General features: G+C 39.7%; 1 protein-coding gene across 5 annotated transcripts in view; it reads right to left on the bottom strand.

Moving 5' to 3' along the window:
• norpA (no receptor potential A) overlaps positions 1-21628 on the bottom strand; it is a 180611-nt gene that overhangs the window by 68626 nt on the left and 90357 nt on the right. Inside the window, exon 1 of one of the 5 annotated variants that reach the window (XM_065239436.1) lies at positions 18524-18907. The exons of the other annotated variants lie outside the window; for them this stretch is intronic. The gene's annotated coding sequence lies outside the window, so the exon portion shown is untranslated. Of the gene's footprint in view, positions 1-18523; positions 18908-21628 lie in introns of those variants that run through there. 5 annotated transcript variants of the gene reach the window in all.

The raw sequence follows: 21628 nt of genomic DNA, 5'->3' as shown, positions 1-21628 counted from the left end.
TCCGTATCAAGCTGGGTCAATAGGCGGCATGGGGAAGTAAACTTCCATCTGACACAGTTCCTGTCAGGCCATGGCTGCTTTAGGAGTTACTTGCATAGGTTCGGACATGCAAGTACTCCCACCTACCCCGCGTGCGTTGGTGTCGAAGAGACGGCGGAACATGTTATGTTCGTTTGTCCACGGTTCGAGCCAGTAAGGAGTGCTATGCTAGCGATATGTGGAGCGGACACCAGTCCGGATAACATCGTCCCTAGGATGTGTGGTACTACCGAGAACTGGAGCGTTCTGGTGACTGCTGAACGAGTGTGGCATGCCGAGCAGCAGTTGACTACTGCCCGACTAGAGCGTTAGAGTACGGCTAGAGGAGCGCTATAGCGCATAGGCCCCTCCCACGAAGTAATGCCTTCGGGCGGTTCCAGGGAGGTCAAGGGCGAAGGGCACAGGTAGGGTTTAGTGGGTCGGGAGTGCAACTCTCCCAACCCCACACCCTGAGTTACTTTCTCAGGTGTCTGTAAGCAGATTCCCCCCTGTTAAAAAACACATTCCTTGGGGTTCATAAAGGTTGCACACGAAAAAAATGTGGACACATTAAAAACGCTTTTTGAGTAAAATTTTCCATAATTTCACTAAATGAAGATAAGAGTGTATAGAATCACAGTAGGCATTGGCTGGCAGGATAAATTTAATTTGTTTACATCATGGCTTCACCAGAGCAAGTGCTTTGCGATTCTATCCAGAACGTTCGAAACGAAAATCCCGGCCTATCCGCTCCTGGCTGTTTTCGATCAAATTCCTGGGCAGGAATTTTATACCTGCCCCGGAAGAATGTCAAAAAGAAGTCAAAATTCCCCAAAAAGTTCCTTGTCTGGCAAGCAATCTGCAGTTGTGGGTTGAAAAGCGTTACTTCTGGGACCATTAACAAGCAAATTTACCAGGAGGAGTGCCTACGGAAGAGACTACTGCCTATTCTGGTCGAACTTGGAAAGTTGCCACTACTCAAATTCCACCAAACAGTGATACAGCGAAAATGGCGTCACAGTGGTTCCCAAGGAGATGAATCCATCCAATACTCCGGAACTAAGGCCAATTGGGGAATACTGGTCAATTGTGAAGTACATACTGAAGAACAAGAGTGGAACTGCAATTGAGCTGAAGGATTTCAAGCGGAAATGGAATTTGGCAGCCAAAGTGGGAACAGGGCTCGTACAAAAGATGATGGGCCGTGTACGAAGAAAAGTTCGAGCAATGGCCTATGGTAAGAAGGAAGACTGAAACAATGGTCTTACAATAAGCATAATACCTACTAATGTATAGCTGTTACATTGAACTATGAAAAATAAGTCGCATTTTTATTTTTTTTCGTGTCCGGGTTTTTAGTGTTCAACCTTTATTATATAAGACCAATTCAATTCAATATTATCGTTTTAATACAGCTCATGGTTAAGAAATTTTATGGCTACCAACTTTGTTGAAAAAAGCATATGTCAATTGTGGATCGTTTTTTAGTTATTCATGATTTTATAGAGCAAGGATAGTCATATTTTTGCAAAGTTCCTTTAAATTTTTTATATATTTGCAATGTTATACAAAAACGGTAAATAAATATTAATTATTTCAAAAGTTACTCACGTATTTATACAACTGCCACCAAATTTTTTGATTTTAGATGTTCCATTCACATGTGCAATGTTGACATGAGCTATTAATAACCAACTCTGAAAATCGTAAACTTCACGAATGAGTAACATAAAAACATTTTGAATATTTTGATACCCACTTTTGATGGGCTTTGTATCTAAAAAATCGATATTTCGGTGAATTGAAAAAAAAATCTTTAAAAATTGAGCTACTTGTAGGCCGTGCCAATGTTTTCCCATGTAATAAGAATCCCAAGGAATGTGTAAAAAATATAAAAGGGTTGCATAAAAATATGTTTTGAATGGTCACCATGATGCAAAAAAAAAAAAAAAAATAGAACCACTATATCGTTTTGCTATGGGATGGCTGTATAAATCTCGAAGTCCTGAAGACCATTCGATTAGATGTATTGGCCATCTGACAGACCGTCAGCAAAATGACGCAACTCGGATCCAAACCTCACCTGGCGACATGTTTCGGCGAATCCATTATCGGCGGTAAATTCTTTGGTGAAATGAAACATTTCGGGCTGAGATACCACACCTGTTACATGTAATTGGTAGGATTACAATAATTTCATAATTATCACATTTCTGGTGTGAGTGCGCTTCCAACGTCATTTTTCAGTCAAGTTCCGAAACTCTTCCTCTCATTTTCATTCATAAATCAACCAAAGCCATTTACCAAAACTATTCGAATAATGATCACTCAAGGAACCGTTTCTCGGCAAAACTTTCACCTCACTTCGTATCCTTCGGCTACGGAAGGCGTTGGTGGTGCATCCCATAAATCCGCTCTGTCTGCTACGGGTTGCTTACCGTTCAATCTTGGCATGATAAAGGTTTGCTCCTTACCCCGGAAGCACTCACGTCGTCGACGACGACGTCGTCGAAAATGAGAAAAGTTTCAACAATTTCATCCACGATTTTCATTCAAGCGCGCGAACACACACACTTTACCCAGCTGAGCTGCTGCAGAGCCTTTGAAAGGGGTTCGTCTCTTGCCGCCATTTCAAGTCGCTACGAACCTTTCTGCACAGCTGATTCTGCAGTGAGTTCGAATGGAGCCAAAAGCTATCAAATATTTACGAAGAAGTCCCGTTCCGTTTTTCCGAAAGAAGAAAAATCACCACGAACGCAGTTTGTCAATTTTTCATTTCACCATTTCATTAGTAGTCGCAGTTTAGCGCTCACCTTTAGGCTTATCCAGTTCGATGATGGGAAGAAAAAGCGAACTCATCTAGGAAATGATTGCATAAATAGCCACACGTAACAGGAAAGTGGAATCTTCACGAGAAAATGTGGGTTTCCTTGGTGAAGCCCATCCGGCGATAGAAAATAATTACCCCCATAAATAGTTGTCTCATTACCGGCGACCGGTGGCGTGGTGCTACCTGTCTGACTTTGCTCTAGAACTTGGACCTAGCCGGTAGGTCGGTCAGCTTCTGCCGAAGGGTTATTGCATAATAGAACGTTGCTGCCCGTCGGGCACCTATAAATACCGTGCCATTCCCAGCCTGAACGAATACACACATAGCTTCTCATTCCCGGGCGACGGATACGGGGTTCTGGTTAGTCTTCTGATGCGAACTAAAATAATAATAATGGCGGCATACTACATCTAGGTACCGACGACGCTTGGCACTTATTTCACCCGAGCAGGCGACGCGCCCAGACCCAACGATGGCCATCCGAGTGATGTGCCATCAGGCGGCAAAACTCTAGATAGATAGGTATACGTACACTGTACACTTCTACCTACATGTTGGATATTGCTTTCGATGTAACAGCTGTCCAAATGGCTTGATGAGGGTTGTTTCGGAAGTTTTATTATTTTCCGCTCCTACCGGGAGTCCCTCGTTTACCGGATAGCTGCTACTTGGAACAGTGCACACAGTTTGAGCGGCAAATTCATTGACACTATCAGGGATATAAATTTTTCACAGCCACTCGCAGTGTTATCAAAACTAAAGGGACAAGTGATTTAGGGCTATAAAATGAGCTCTCTCCTTCCTGCCTTTGGTTGCCTCATCCTCACAGGAGGTGGGGGTACCTTTCACTTATCGGAGCTTATCTCGATTGATTGGTTTCTTCTCCTCCCAGCTCAGCTGTGTCGTCTATAGGACGTTATCGCAAATTTGCACCCATCGACTTCTGTATAACGACTTTGAGCATTCCGAACCATAAGCGGTTGCTACACTTGTCGAATTGGACGTTGCCCAAAACGCATTAATTAGCTGCGTGTGCACTCACACGCATTGCAGTTTGTTTACCTTAATGCTCATACCACTTAGTATAAATCAACACCACTGACCGACGAGGTGACGGCAAGCTAGAGAGTCAGGTAGCGACGCCAAAAAAAATGAAACCCCGTTCGATAGAACCATTTTTGGGCAGACAGCAACCATCATCATCATCATCATCATCATCTGGCGGACACGCGGCCGGTCTCTGTCGAACTAATTAAAAGCGCGACGAATAACACTTGAGATTGCCATATTGAGCGTGCCCATATGTCGTCATAAATAAAGGGTGTACACGATAAAATTGTTGCGCACACACAACTTTTGTTATCAAAACGTTTCGAAATATAAAGCTTGCCCGGAAAAAAATAACCATACAATTACCATAAAATAAAATACAGTTACACGTAAATCTATTGCCAATAATCGATCTTATTGTGTGTATATAGTACACGAAGTTTTAACATATTGTTATTACAATAGATGTACAATAGGTCCCATATAGTAAGAGTTTTCAACAATAGAACAACAATACAATTAATGGTAAATGGTTCAAGTTTGTTCGGAAAAAAGTGATTTTTCGTATGGTTAAGATACATAACGACCCCCTTAATCTATTGTATATTCCCCCATTTACCATAGATTCTATTGTATAAACAATACATTCTATTGTTATTTAATCGTTGTAGAGAATACGATTTATTGTAAATACCATAAACTCTATTGTATGGTTACAATACATTTCATTGTACCTCTAAGGTTCTTTTTTTTACGGGTGGGTCAATTTTAAGGATACTTGAGCAAGCAGATACCAGTATTCCTTCCTTTATCCAATTGTTGTTGGTCCAGAATAGTTCGTATTAATAAGTAAAAACACGCGTTTTAATTCATGTGCTGTTAGTTTTAAGATTTATGTTTCAAGATCTGATAATCCAGCCATTATTTTGTTAATTTAGTGTAGGATTCTGTACAATGTAAAAAAATACAGTAGCATTAGGGGGAAATTTATGAAAAATTATCAAAAATCCAAGAAAATCAGTTTTTTTTATAGATTCTTTAGAAATTTTACATGTGAAAATAAACTTTCTAGGTATCTCATCATGAAAAAAAATGGACCGAAAATGGATTTTTTCGGAGCAGTTAATTTCTCCTTAATGTTACGTTTTTACCGTGTTCACCCTTCAATATGTGGACGGAGGGAGACTGGGTGAAAAAAATAAGAAGTACGATTACCGATCAGTCTGGACAAATTGCGGTGCTGCGGTACTAATTTGGCACTATGGGGGACACATTTATCTACGTTTATTGCTCTGGAAGAGATCATTTAAACAGCTTTAAAATTAGAGTTTGCATTAATATGCTTTTAATATTGTGATTCTGACTGGAAATCAGAGTGGTACTTATCGCTGGCATTACTGGTCTTCCTATGTCACTAGTGACGTCGGAAGCGCGATTGGGTTTAGTGCTGGCGCCGTAATATTATCCTTAGGCTGATATAAATATTTTTTTACGACGTACATCACTCAAATAGGTCGAAGGTGGGGAGGACAAACCATAAATAACAAGGGTCGAATAAAATGTATTGGCTAAACAACTAATTTAATAATTCATTTATAAGTTAATACTTGAAATTAATTTGTTGTTGTTGGGTGATGATGAATAGAGTTGAATTTGTTGTTGACCCTTCAAAATATTGAAAAAGGGGGTGGGGGTCATTAAATAAAAATAAAGTTTGCATCAGCCTATTGAGAGATAGAATTTTCCTATTTTACCATACACTTTTCCATGGTTATAAGTCTGAAAGATTCCGACATTTTTGTTTTCATTGAAAGAAGATCAATCAAGATTAGGCTGAGCAGCGTTTCCAGGTATATCGATTTTCAAGCTTGATACCGATATACAGATAAGGTTTCGCAGAATACCCATTTTTGAGGTATATACCGATTTTATTTAGAGTAATTTGCCAATTATTGCACACTTCACATTTTTTACTGTGCAGCATTTATCCCTGACCATAATGTTTTCCGATCATGACGACATGCTAATTAGTGATCAATTGTGGAATGATATGACATGTGTTTTTGATACTCAGAATTAGGAACATTGTGATAAAACATGTTTTAAATATTATTTACATTGTTCATATTTCAGGCGATTTCTTAATTTTTCTGGTAATAATCTTCAGTTGTAAAATAACCTATTACAATCTCAAAAATCAGTCTTTGGCGCTGTAGGACTTCAACGAAAAGAGCAATTGAAACCAAAGTTTGCCAATTGCACTTACAAACCACGGTACATGGTTATCAACTGTTTCGATAAATCCACATATGAATGGTCGATAAAACTGATCCCTACCCTAGGACCGTGGAGAGACGCGTAACTTCTGGCCGTTGATGAAAGTAATATTCCAAGACTAGACATCCTTATTACAGTCTTTCCAAAGAGTGTAAATTACGACAACAACACCATTAGGGCTCTTATCGAGAGCCGAAACGAGAATATAAACCCCGATGCATCGTTTAATCAATAATTTGGACATTGAATGGGCATTGACAGTCGATGGAGCGTCAAATATCTCTAAAAAATCCAACAAAAGCTCAGGAAAATACAAATTTGAGGGCTTCAAAATACGGTGGCAACTCCAGACATTATGCTGATGCTAATTGTGAAGACCTAGAGGATGCCAGTGGTACTAATGGTAAACAGAACTCGGAGGAATTAACTCGGCGATCGTGAGACCCAGAATCACATATGCTTCGTTAGTATGGTGGCCTTAAACTACAAAATTGCAGCCAAAGAAAGCTTGAGACATTACAACGATTGGCGTGCTCCTCAATAACTGGAGCAATGACCATTGCATCCTCTAAGGTCTTAGATGCTCTTTTACATCTTCTGCCGCTATATCAATTCGTGCAACTTGAAGAAGAAAAAGGTGCTCTAAGGCTGAATCGTGTAAAACGTTTTCAAAATAAAGATATCAATGGACACCTACGAATTCTCAGAGATTCTCAGCTAAGCACTTTAGTAACCATGAATGAAGACTGGATGAAGACCAAGACGAACTTAAATGGTTCCTTTGAAGTGATTGAATCCAATCGCAGCATGTGGGAAGAAGGTGGTCCTAAAATTCTTCCAGGATCACTCGTGTTTTACACCGATGGCTCAGAAATAGGGAAATCTTCCGGAGCTGGGATCACAGGCCCAAAAATCAACATCTCAATTCCAATGGGACAGTGGCGTACAGTTTCCCAGGCAGAAATATGTGCTATTTTAACTTGTACAAATATTTATTTGACTAGAAAATACAGACATGCCAATATATGTATTTTCTCTGATAGTCACTGAATGCTTTAAAACCATACACATGCCAGTCGAAGCTAGTTTGGGAGTGCATCCTCTCTTTGAAACAGCTGGCTTCAACTATTAGTGTTTGCCTATACTGGGTACCTGGTCACTGTGGTATAAAGGGTAATGAAAAAGCCGATTCTTTAGCAAGCCATTTTGTGGGGTAGCCACATCCTGCTTAAAATCCGAGCTTAGAATCTGGGAATTATCGATGATTGGTGCCAATTGGATAGCTCTTTCAGCATAACGATAATCAAAAAGATTCATTACACCTTGTAATGGAATCACACGCAGCCTACTCAGCTTGAAAAAAGTAGATCTGAGTACGCTGGCTGGTCTATTTACCGGATACTGTCCAAGCAAATATCACCTTTAAAAAATAGGCAAGCTGACAGATGATACATATCGTTTCTGTAATTTTGATGTTGAAACTGTAGAACACCTACTGTGTCAATGTAGTGCATGTAGCGAAAACTCCGGTTTATCGGAAAGGGTTTCCTAACGAGATATCTGAATTAAAACAAGGTAACGAACTTCATTAAGAAAGTTATACCTTCTGGGGTGAAATTAATAGTCATAGTCCCACTATCACTCACATTCATAGTGATGGAACGAACTGACGGTGCATATATATCAAATTGGAGCATACCACAATAGATCTTATTACTACAAAAGAAGAAGCTCAAAACTAAATTAAATTAAGTAATCATAACAGGAAAATGTTTGTTAATTTTTTATCTAACAATCAATTGACGTTGTAAAATTTTCAGAAAAAATAAGAATGGTTAATTGTGATCCAAATTTGGACTTTTGTTCCTGGATTATTGTTTATGACGATAACGCCTGAAGGTATGCAACGTGTCATATTAAAAAGCTGCTGCGTATATTTTGCTTCGATTATTGACCGCATCAATTAAATCAATAATTGTTGGCTAATCCCAGTAATTCCTAGGAATCGTAAAATACTTTTATTCAGCTAACAAATAAGTTCATCAAAATGTTAATTTTTCAACTTCCTGAAGTTGATTTAATCTCCCCAAGGATTTTTTTCCCCACCTTACCCCGTAAGTTATTTTCCGATTCCTACCCGAAAATTATTTCGACATCCCTTGGAAGCTTCATCTGGCTTCGCTCGAAAGATTCTTCCGTCTTCTCCAGCCAGTTTATTTTTATTCCCGGATCTTCAGGGATGCTTCCAGAGTTTTATCGCTTTTCCATTAGCTTCAGGAATTTATAAGAAGCTCTGAAACTTCAGAAAAGTCCAGACTTTTCGGTAAGCTTAAAGATCTTAACGAGGGGCAACGAGGAGCAAAGCGCTTGACAATGCAATGGACGCAAAACGTGTTCATCACTCACACACTCATCAGGAAACGGTTGCTTTCCAAAGTCGACGTCGCATCGACTGAAAGAACTGCTGATAAGAACAATGAGGAGGACCACACAACGGTTGCTGCCGAGTAAGCAGACACACATCGAGAGCGGCCTGCTTCTGTCGAGAGCCGAGTGAACACTCTAGCTTAAAGATCTGTATGGGCAAGTTCCGATAAATTGAAGACAGCTTTATTAACTTCTGTTAAAATTCGAGAACCCGGGAATTTCAGGAAAGTCCAGAGAACTCCAAATGTTCTTAAGGAAACATCAGACATATTTTGAAAACTTCACAAGTCCAAAGAACTTCAGGGAAATTCAATGGATTTCAGGACAGTTCCATTTGTTTCAGGAGAATTGAGAGAACTTTAAGGAAGCTCATCAGAACAGATCAATTAATTTCAAAGAAATTGCTGAAATTTAAAGGAGTTCCGAGCAGCTCGCGGAATTTCCGAAAACTTTGGCAATGTTTCGAGAGGTTTATGAAATTTTGGAACCGTAAGGGAAGTAACATGAATATTAGAAAATTGTGAGACCATTTTAAGGGAAGTTCCGTGATTTTTAACCCCAGGTCACTTTGAAAGGCAGTAACTGTTTTATTGGTCGATGGATGTTAATAATTATTTCGTGACTTGGTGCGTCCACCGGAGCTCAGTAATGCTAGATAAAATCTGCTCCAAAAGTCTTGAAAAAAATATTTATTTGAAATTTTTTATTGAAATACTTACATTGTCTGTTCCATGGGGTCAATTTGACCCCAAATTCAAATTGCCGTATTTTAACAAAATTTTAATGGATTTCTGAATTTTCAAATTTTTCGCATAGTAAATTTAGCGAACCTTTAGTTAAATTAACAGATTTTTTTATGGGCGGATCTGTAGTGGCACGAGATCCCAACCATATACAGTCAAGATTCCTATAGTACAGATTCGTTCTTGCCGGATTCTTATAGTACGGTTGCCACTGGATTCCTTTTGAGTTTGTTCTCAATTAGCTTTGATCCCATATGGTACGTGTATTCGTTAACACCGGTTCCTATAGTGCGGTTCCTATTAACCGTACTATAGGAATCTTGACCACTTTTACGGATGTTCCGGATCTTCCGGTGGACCATCCCGTGGTCTCCAGTGTCCATATTCAAGTCACAACTTCGAATTCAGTCTGATATAACGTCTAGGAGTGATTTCAAAAAATCGGCTGGGCTCTAGGATCAGATTCATGAATTGACCACTTTTACGGATGTTCCGGATCTTCCGGAGGACCATACTGTGGTCTCCAGTGCCCATATTCCAGTCACAACTTCGAATTCAGTCTGATAAGAAATCTAGGAGTGATTTAGAAAAATCTGCGGAGCTCTAGGATCAGATTCATGAATTGACCACTTTTACGGATGTTCAGGATCTTCCGGTGGACCATCCCGTGGGTCTGGGTCCATATTCAGGTCACAACTTCAAATTAATTCTGATAAGACGTCTATGAGCGGTTTCGAAAAATCTGCGGAGCTCTAGGATTAGTTTCATGAATTGACCACTTTTACGGATTTTCCGGGTCTTACGGAGGATCAGACTCGTGACTTTCCGGATGCTAAATGTTCCCAAAAGGTGAAAAAAATTCTGTTTAATAATTTTTCAGGAAGTTATCTTTTCAAATTATCCTACAATAAGCGTTTGTCCCCAATTAGCTCTAATCCCATATGCTACGTGTATTCGTTAATGCCGGTTCCTTTAGTGCGGTCCCTATTAACCGTACTATAGGAATCTTGACTGTAAGATGTTGCTTCATACTGAAAAGGTATGCAAGAATACAAGGTTTTCAAAACTATGAAAGAATTTACTCACTTGATGGTGCTAAAACTAAAATGATCAAGTTGCGCCTTCTTAAATACACATTATATAACGCTATCTACAGATCCTGCTGATATGAATGGTTCCCGTCTTGAGCAGAGTTTTTCAGATGGATAAGATCCTAAGGTAATAAGTTTAATAAAGAATTCACCTCCAGGCGGCGCTAGTGTGACATTCATTTTGAATTGTCTGTCCTAACTTAACATATGTACTAGATAGAAGGTTTCCGTCTTCCGTAAAGTTGTTCAGATGGAAAATAACTATTCAAGAGTTTAATTCAGAATTAACTGACCAGGCGGCGCTAGTGTGACATTCATTTTGAATTGTTTGTCCTAACTTAACATAAGGACTAGATAGAAGCTTTCTGTCTTCAGAAAAGTTGTTCAGATGGACAAGGTCTGTTTTGTGGTAAAAAGTTCAGCATATAGGGGAAATACAGCTAATGATCGCTATTGAAAATTTAGTCGATTGCTGAATTTATGTATGGGCCCAAATTAGGGGTATTTAGGCCAACATTACATCCATTTCTCCTACTAATGAAAATATGGGACAGGCTTGGAAATTATCAACTGTGGAAGTGCATCTAGAACAGTTGAGAGCCGGCATAAAGTCCAAGCAGCAGCTTAATAAACAACTAAAGTACACAGACGAAAATTCCGAATTTTACTGGTGATGTAAACATCCATGCATGCAAACATTCCTTTGAATGTAAACTATCAGCAACGTAAAAATGGTGGACAGTTGCATACAATGTATGGAATATTGCATGACATGTCTCATAAATTTACACGATCTATATTGTAAACTTGTATGATATATTTATGAAGCTCCATTAATGTGATTCATAGTAACGGAAATTTACACTACTTTTTTAACTGTGTAGAAGGAGGCCGAAGACGGAAATCTTTTGCCTAGCGCATATATTAAGTAAGGACAATCAATTCTACGAATGTCACACTAGCGCTACCTTGTGAGTGAATTATGAACTAAATTCTTTATTGTAAGATAGGTCTTGTCCATCTGAACAACTTTACTGAAGACGGAAACCTTCTATTTCGTCTTATTACTGGATCTATACCAGAACTGCACCGCCATACACCAACCTTATTCAGGGAGTAGATATCTGCTGCATCTTTGTTTACATATAAATAATGTTCAGCTGTCAATGACTCGCACTTATCACGGAGAACAAATTCGTTAAGTTAAGATAACAATCCTAATAGTTACTTTCACATGGAAAAATATTGTTGTTTGAAAGAAATCTATAGTTATTCCAACGTTAATTTGACCGTCAACTCAATCATATCATAACAGATGCAACTGTTCATCTTATACTCAATTCAACTATAACTTTGAGAAATTATAACAACCGTCAAATGTAATTTATTTATATGATTTGGTTTCAAGTGATCATCATAAATCCACATACTTTAAACTTGTGATGCGTAGAGCTGGCGATAAGATAGCTGGCTCTCACGCAGATGAACACGGTTCAAATCTAAGTTGAACGATCTTCTTCACTTTTTTATGATTTTGCAGTTGTGTTTTTGAGATCGATAATGAAGCAAAACAAACTTCCTTAATATGTCGATAATGAAAGGGAAGTTCGTTAGATAAACATTGTAAAAATTTGCTTTCCTAACAATAGTTTTCTTGAATCAACTAAAGGGTGTCCACGATGAAATTGCCACACTATGAAATTGCTCTAACTTTTTAACCGTTGGGTAGAATTTAATGAAAATTTGGGTGGATTTAGTTCATAGTGCATTATTTACATCCTGCAAGTTTTAAAGTCCTGTGATCAAAACTCGCGGAAATGGAGTCGAAAGAACAGCTCGTGCGTGATAAAATCTTGCGCATTCATCACGAGAACAAGGATCTCTCGCATCGTTCCATCGCTAAAACGTTGGGAATCGCGAATTCCACGGTGTCGCGAGTGATTAAGCGGTTCGAGGAACGGTTGACCACCGATCGGAAGCCCAGAAGTGAAGGAAAAAGTATTCCGTACAACACCAAAAATCACAACCGCGTAGTTGGGGCCTTCAACCGAAATCCGAACGCCTCCGTTAGGGATGTGGCTAAGAAGCTGCACCTAAGCCGAAGTTTTGTCCAGAAGGCCAAAACTAAGGCTGGGCTTCGAACGTTCAAGGTACAAAAGGCCCCTAATGGCGACGAGAAGCAGAACAAGTCCGTCAAAACCCGTGCCAGGAAGTTGTACCTCAACATGCTGACGAAAGTTGAATGCTGCATCATGGACGACGAAACATATGTGAAGGCCGACTTCAAACAGATCCCCGGCAACCTGTTTTTCACGGCCAAGGATAAGTTCAGCGTTCCGGAGCATGTCCGCACTCAGAAGATGTCCAAATTTGCGAAGAAATTCCTGGTTTGGCAAGCCATCTGCACGTGCGGGAAGCGGAGTGCACCTTTCGTGACCCAGGACACGATGAACGGACAGGTGTACATAAAAGAGTGCGTCCAGAAGCGGCTGCTTCCTCTCCTGAAGGCCCACAACGTCCCAACAATCTTCTGGCCGGATTTGGCCGCATGCCACTACTCCAAGGACGTGCTGAAGTGGTATGCGGACAATAAGGTCAATTTCGTGCCGAAAATGTTCAACCCTCCCAACACTCCGGAGCTCCGCCCCATCGAGAAGTACTGGGCGATTATGAAGCAGCACCTTCTTAAACGACCTAAGGTAGTGAAGACAGTCGAGGAACTGAAGAAAGTATGGGTTTACATACAAAAAACGGTTGATTCACAGGTTGTGCAGAATCTTATGGCCGGGGTTAAGGCCAAGGTGCGGGCATTTGCGTATGGACTGTAAATAAAATACGAGTAAAATGGTAAAATGAAGTTTAATAGTTATTTCTCAATCCCTGAAAATTTGATGGCAATCGGATGAAAACTCGAATTTTGCGAATCAATTTTGTGTGTGGCAATTTCATCGTGGACACCCTTTAAAGCATGGTTGTATTTTGAAGTTTGATGTTTGTTCATCTACTGAAAAATATAGTTGAGCTAACCGAGAAGCCAACTATAGAGATTGCTGACGTTTATCGTACGTAGTGTGCGTCACGTATACGTATACGCAAAATGTTTTCATCGGGAAAAAAAAACTTCATAGCGGAAAATTTTCCCGATGAAAACAAATCACTTACACAGTCATACTTTAGCAATCTCTATGAACTATAGTTGTTGCCCTCTATATATGGTCAAATCAACTATGGATTCGGGTTATCTCTAAAACAATTGAACAATATAGTTATTTTGACCGGAAAAATAATTACGTCTGCTATAATTTGTTCTCCGTGATTGGCGTTTACACGCTAACTTGAAAGTATCCAAAAGTGTCTTAGCTCATTAATGAGTATTTTTTAACCCCTTAACGAGTAACTGTTACTTATTATTGATATTTAATGGGTTATATTTAATGGGCTATAGTTACTCATTAATGGGTAATTGATGGACATCGTTTGAAAAAGTCATGTAAATTTCTGCGATATCTAGAGCACTCTTTGTTATCGCTGGATTGGGTGTAAATTTACACGATATTTCATGTAAATTTAAGTGTCATATCGCATAAATCAGCAATATTGGATACAAGCTTGCAAACAATTCCGTTGTTTATGCCAACTTTATAGCTCAAAATTAATCTAGGAAAGATTTTACGCGATGATTAAAATTGAGTAGGTTTCATCCACAAAGTTGCAAAATAAGAAGGTTAGTTTTTGAATATCAACTAATTATAGGACCACCATATTGTTTAAAACGATCAAAAGAAGGCACTTTTTAAACACCAAAACTGCACCGAAGACACCAAACGCCTAAATATTTAAGCAAAAGATTTGCAGAATATTGTTCAAGACTTCATTAAGTCTGTAGAACTTCAAGAATTGCACTCTAGAATGGTTTGGAAAGCATTCAATATTTTATTGATACAATTCGATGATGTGCATGCTGTCAAAAGGCTTTCTTGAACTTCATGGGCGCAACAATTTTTTCAAGACATTGTTCAAAACTTCATAGGGTATGTAGAACTTCAAGATCTGAATTCCAGAATGGTTTGGATTAAATATCTTATTGATGCCATTCAATGATGTGCATGTTTCAAGAGACTCTCTTGAGCTTCGTGGACTTATAAAATTGTTTTGTACATTGTTCAAAACTTTTATTGAGTCTGTAGAACTTCAAGATCTTAGGTCCAGAATAGTCTGCAGGGTGTTAAAAATCTTATTGATACCAATCCATGACGTGCATGGATCTTTGAGGCTCTTTTGAGCTTCATGGACTCATACAGATGTTCAGTACATTGTTCAAGACTGTATTGAGCCTGTAGAAATTTAAGATCATAGCTCCAGCATAGTTTGGAGAGTATTAAATATCTTATTGTTATAATTCTTTGATTTTTTTTTCCTTTGGTTTTTTTTCCGTCGATCTTGTTTTCCGTGCTGAGCACCAATGCTACCGACGCGCCAGGAAGGCAGCTCCCACACCTGGACCCTACCTATCGACCCATCAACTCATGAACCGGGGACCAACGGCTTTACTTCCCTTCCGAAGGAAGGCGTGATCAGAGATGTTATGCATCAGAACATCCCGGCGGCGCCGACTGGGATTGAACCCAGGCCTGCTGGGGTGAAAGGTCATCACGCTTACCACTACACCACCGGCGCCGTTAATTCTTTGATGCACATGTTATCATGAAGCTTTACAAATGATATGTTTAATCATTCGGGTTGGTGCGTATCAAACCACTATACACTGGCGAGGGAGGGGAGTTTGGGTTCAACCCCCGGAGCCTTGAGGGTAATATAAAACCACAGACAAACAGACATAACACTCGCAAGTTGTTCATCGAACAAGCATTTAACGGTCAATTTAAAAGTATCGTAGTTGGTAGTACCGCCACCTGTGGCGCGCATAGTCAATTCCCTTGTGTTTGACGTTTACACACTACCGCCATCTGTTCAGCGTACTACCCACCACAGTGTACTCAACAGATGGCGGTAATGTTTTTGGGACGATGTTTTACAGTGAGAAATATTCAATGGGTTATGTCTGTTTGTCTGTGATAAAACTGTATTTTATACAAAATGTGGATCAACTTTATGTTTTTGTGTTCAAGATCTCCGATGAACAGTTTGTATAGAAGTATCAAAATGTAGAGGAAAGTGTTTTCTTTTAAATCTTGGAGATTTTGGAATTCAAATTTTTAGTATTTAATTCATTATAACCAGCACCACATGGGATTTTTTTTGACCGAAAGAAGGCAGTTATGAATTTCTGAACAACTTAACATTCCCTAAATTATTAAGTAAATTTAGCAATTTTATTTTAACAAAAACAAATTTCCCCTAAAAGTTTCGTCCGACTTCTTTGGAAGACAACTTGTTCCAGATGTTAAATCTAATTACTCCAGGAAGTGTCATCCGACTCTCCAGATTTGTTTCCCCAAATTTCCCCGATAAGTTCTGATTTTCTTCAAGAGTTTCTTCGAAGTACCTCCGGAAGTTTCTTCCCGATTAAGAAAGATTCTTCTGACATCTCGCGGGAGTTTTTTTACTTTCACAGGAAGATTCTTCCAACTCATCCTGATAGTTTATTTATTTTCTATATTCTCCTAAAAGAATCATTTATTCCAGTTTTCTTGGAATGTTTACCTCTACATTCTTGCATCTTTCTGCGTAAGCTTGGCCAGTTTTATTAGAAGAGTCCTGTAAGTTCTCCTGGAAGTTGATTCCGGTCTTTCTAGACTTGATATGGAAGTTTCTTCTGACTGACATTGGCCAATTCTAACGATTTATCTTGAAAGCTCCTTCCGAGTTCCCTCATGGTCCGGCAATGTCTACTGACTTCTTCTGGAAGTTTCTCTAAACATTTTCTGAAAGTTTCATCCGACTTGCCGCGGAATTTTTTTCCGCCTTGGATGTCGGGAGTCTGTCATAAACTGGAAGTTTATTCTAACTTTCTCCGGATTGTTTTTCTGACTGCTCTGGAAGCTCTATCCAATCCCTCCCAAAAGTTTCCACAGCAATTCGTAAATCCATTCAAAATTTCTTTTAATTTATTGATAGTTCTTCACAAAGTTAAGTTCCCGGTAATGTTATATTTAGAATTTTCCCGAAAAGATGTGTGTTTAGTATGCTTTTTTAACTGTTTCCTCTCCAAATCGAAATAGCTTCTGTAGAATTTGATGACATTCATGGAAATTGATTCTCAGGATGCCACTGGTACTATTATACTTGATTCTCAGGATGCCACCGGTACTACATGCAGGATAAGCAAGAACATATTTTGGCTACCTTTTGAGTATAACCACTTTTGACGAAATTTTTGAGTCGGTCTATCGTCCGTTTAAGGAGTATCATTATGCTTGTCGTTTGCCATGTTAGGCTTACAGTCTTAAAGTTGCAGCTGGACCCTAAATAGCCGTGAAGAATCAATTCTGATTCCCGACGATTGTAGCTAGAGGACACCACTAAACAAATGCTTCTTCAGCGCGTCAAGTCAGTAAAGTAAACAGTGGGAAAAGAAAGAACAAGAAGAAGAAAAATATAACAATAGCGAACTGGCATTCATTGACAATGTCGCTATCGAGACGTCGTCGCCGGGGTTAAGTAGCGATATTCAGCGATCAAAAAAGCCTACTGCTGCAGAAGGAGGCAGCATTCAAAGCACTCTGCGATTGATATTCGAAACGGTGATGCAGGGGGGAGGTATGTGCGGCGATTGTGACAGTTAACATCGCGCGGCTTCGTTAATGCTGGCCAACGAAGGAAGATTGCTGTCTTCCCGGAAAAGAGACGTGTCAATTTTTGTAAGCGAGCGGAATATTGAATCGGGGGAAAAGCTTTTATCACGTCGGCCATGACATATCCGTGATGGGTGCGAGCGCGTGAGCGTCTCCAAGGCATCGGTCGTGAAGCTGCGTGAATGGAAATTTCCGACAAGTCCTGATTACCATTAATCATAGCAATCGTTGGCATTGTGTGGGGGGAGGGGGAGGGGGGGGAGGGTGTGATCTTATGGTGCGACTTCCTAAAAGCACACAATCGCGAGACATGAAAAGAAAAATACGGACTTCTCGAAGGTACACAACAATAAGCAACGTTCGGAGAAAAATAAACATCCCGAGGGAGCGTAATCATAATCCAAACGGTGAAGTGTGCAGTCATACGTATTTTTTCTTCGCTTCCAGCCTTTTATTCTTTTTCTTATGTGTCTGAAAAGCGAGTTTTGGATCTGTTGGAGTTAGAGGGAAGAGCGAGTATTTTGCATCTCAGGATAAAAGAAATGCTCATTCGGGCAGTTTTAATAAGAAGGAAAATACACAACTTATCCCCACGTTCGTTTGCGTATGTAGAAATGTGTTGACATGGCGAAAAACTTCCTTTGACTTTTCCCATACAGATTAGATTGTTGAGAATTATTCCGTGTGATGTTGTCAAAGTAGTAGGCTTTGTGTTTCACGTGTCACGTTAGAGCTTCTGGTGGTTTCGGCTGGAGGAATGTTTTTCACTTTTCTTCTACTGAAAGTTATGTTATCTTCCTTAAAAACCAGCTTGTATTGCTAATACCTAGATCCGAAATTCATAGTCACAATGTGTATGCCATCGCAGAAAGACTACAACTAGCGTTTCAAGCCCTTATTCATGCATAAGTTAAGGCAATAACTATCAGATTTCCCTCGAGAGCATCCCCCAAGGCACCATTCACGTCGTCGTCTACTTCAACCACTGTGGATTCAACATGTTGTGTAAGCACTTTTCAGCCATAACCACTGAACTCCCAGCTATCCATTAGGGGACCATTCTTCTTACTGCGCCTTGCTCCGAACAACAGCGGATGTGATAAACGCAAATGATCGATTCGTGTCTCGGTTGACCAGTAAATTTTAATCAAGCTCACAGCACTCTCAATCTAGGTCAGCTCGAAAATGCTCATCATGTCACAATATCTCCCGGCTTTGATACCCGGGGGGTGTGCTATTTTACACTATCCAATCACCACTTGATTACTCATTTAAACTTTCCCTGCCGGCTGCAACACCGCCTGCGATGGAGACGCCCGGTGGTCTACAAACCTTTCAAGTAAGACGTAAATCCTGGTTCCAATTTACTGCTTCTGTAATCCACAAATTTCAGCAAAGTCCACCCACACGCAATTCGATTGTAATGTCCAATTGGTTAGTACTTGCAACTTGTATTCCTCGGCACTGAAAGTACTTCAAGACACGCGATATGAACAAACACACTCTACTGATGCTGGTCAGTGGAGGTAGTAGGAGGCCGTGCACCAGCAAGTTTGTAACCAAACCAAACGGATAATGAACGGTAAAGAAAACTCAAGAAACAACCGAAAACCAAAGGAGGCCTCTAGTCTTTTCCCGGTTCCAATGAGCTTGCTACGATTGAATTTTGTCGTCCGTCAAGGAAGGCAACAAGAACGCGTCTGCGATGGAACGAGCAACCATCCCTTGGTTTTTGTCAGCGGAATCGTGCTTTTGCCTTTCGCATGCTAACCGAAAGGGCTTCCTGTTCAACCGCTACCTGTGTTTTCCCCGGTAGTCACCTCCTGTCTTCGTCGCCGTCGGGCAGGAGCAGGCCAGGACAGGAAGGACGAACGAGTACACGACAAAAAAGAAATCTACATCACATAGGGATTTGTTGTTTGGTATGTTTGGATTTCGCACGATGGCTTTTAGAAAGTCCCACATGGTCTAGACGTGCCTTGCTGCGATTGGTGGCGATACCTAAAATGATGGCTACAAACATGAATAATCCAATGTGTTGTTCTCCTAATCGCCCTTGATATGGGTGTCGGCATGGAAATTCATGGTGATCGGTGCGAGCTTATAACGACCGTGCATGATTTCGAAGTTTTCACTTCTCATCGTTTCATATCCAATGATGGATTGGAAATTTTAAGTTAGGCTTTATTTTGACTGAAGTGCGTGTAAGCATGGGAAAGGAAAATTTGTTATAATTGCGAGCAAAACAAGACAGCTTATGCATTATTTTGCGCTTCGTAATGGCAGCATGAGTGGCTCCCGCTTTGACAAGAGCGAGGGAGAACACATTGAAGAACTCATTGAGGTATCCCACGACATTTTGAAAATAATAAGTGTTAATTTTATGTGTACTGTGCGACGCTATGGAGATAACAGATTTGTTTGTATTTTTATGAATTACCTATAAGGGATCCCAACTGAAAACAAATTCTGCATGTTTTGACGTAGGATCACGTCTTTTGGCAACATATTGGGGGTACAATTAAAAAAAAAAACCAAAATCGACCCGGTTACGGAAAGTGATCCAGTTTTGACCACTTATAACTCTGTCAATAACGGATGGATTTTAATTTTAAACAATCAATTGATAGGAAATTTTTCTACGAATCTGCTAAAATGAACACTTTAGCAATTTTCAATAGGTCACTATTGAAAATGTCCAACTATTGCAATGGTGATCAAAATTATCACCAGTTGCCTGAAAAATGCGCTTTCCCTAACACAGATTTCAAAATCGAATTCCATCAGGTCTCGCCGAACGGTGCTTATTCAAGCACCGTGTGTGGCGGTGTCCGGTCGGTCGTCATCAGTAGCAGCAGCAGCAGTACACAACGAAAGGCTGCCCGCAAGCAGCGAGCTGCAGCCCCCATGAGCATACATTCATCGAAGAAGTAGGAAGAAGCCACACCCCTACTGATCGGATTCAGTAGCTCTTCGTGAGTCGCTGTGGGCCATCTACGCCAAGCGCGTCACCCTCGTTCCAAACAACATACAGCTAGCCATCCTCATCTGTGATGAAAACACCCTAATAGCTCAGCATCATCACGACAAAACGGTCCTGAAATGTGTTAATAAGTATTTTCTGGACATTTGCTTAGGTCATCATTCGGATGTCAGTTCCCATAAGTTTAAATCTAACATAACTTGTATTTTTAAGGCAACATTGGGGGTGCAATTTCAAAACCTAAGTCGATCGCGGCATGAAAGTTGTCTGATTTTGATCCAAAGATGATGGATTTAAATTCTTAATACGCCATTCGATAGGAAATTTTTCTACGAATCTGTTAAAATTAAAACTATATCAATTTTCAAAAGGGCACTATTGAAAATTGCACAAATGTGCAACTGTTGCTATGATAATTAAAATTACAGTAGGCGAAAAGCCTACTGTAATCGATTCTTTGGACATTTTAACATATGATTAGCGTAAATTTGATGAGTTTGTGTGTGGTTTAGTTACGAAAAATAATGGAAACTGTTTGGTTATACTCAAATATCATAGGGAAATTGGAGTAAAACGGGAATTTTCCGTGGTCTGCCGTCTACGAGACCGAGCGCAAATTCAAAAATTTTACCAAAAAATCTTGCTCTACGATTTTTGTCAGTTTTCAATGGTTTTGAACATTCCGAAAATTTACATTCTACATAAGCTTTTTATGGAAAAAAATATTTTAAAAATCGGTTAACATTTTTTGTTTATTTTCCCCAGAGAGACATTATTTGTCTCTACAACTTTGTCTCAGACTGACGTTCGATCAGAAATGTCATTTCCGTGCTACAATGTTTTGAAAATTTTGCAAGATCCAAAATGGCCGAAGTTTAGCAAAATTATGAATCATTATCATTATCATTATAACAAACAATTACGCAAAATTGCATTGCAGAGAAGCTCGATTAAATTTTTAATTGCTCCAATGTCTTAAATTTGCAGATCTATAATCAGATTTATGCTCTTAAAATCGCAAGGGGAGGTAGGAAATGGGAACTGTTTCTGGTTTTGCAATCTTTCGCGGAATTGGAAATGGAAAAAGGCTGCCGATTAGCAAAATGATATCCCTAAAAAAGTAGAAGGGTCTGTGCCTAGGGGCACGAACAGAAGCTTGACGTAGGACCGCTAGTGGATGGAATAAATGTGAAGAGCATTTAGTTCTTTTAATTGATCAATTATCTATTATCTCAACTCTTTCCGTTTTTGAATTGGGGTTGATGCATATATTATGTCACGCTCTCAGGGGGAAGGGGGTGGGGGTTTAAGATTTTGTGCCAAGCAATGCATTAGGTATAGGAAAAACGTCACGATAGGAGGGAGGGGGTAATTTTTTGCTCGATTTAGCGTGACATAATTAATGCATGGGCCCTTGTAGGCGTACCAAATTTATAGTAATTTTTTTCAAAGAG

The sequence above is a fragment of the Ochlerotatus camptorhynchus genome, unplaced genomic scaffold (assembly GCF_037179485.1).
Source record: "Ochlerotatus camptorhynchus isolate MF236.1 unplaced genomic scaffold, CSIRO-AGI_Acam_v1.1 ptg000055l, whole genome shotgun sequence".
In the NCBI taxonomy this organism is placed as follows: Eukaryota; Metazoa; Arthropoda; class Insecta; order Diptera; family Culicidae; genus Ochlerotatus; species Ochlerotatus camptorhynchus.
Note: the sequence above shows the minus strand (reverse complement) of the source record. Positions and strands in the feature narration are given on the sequence as shown.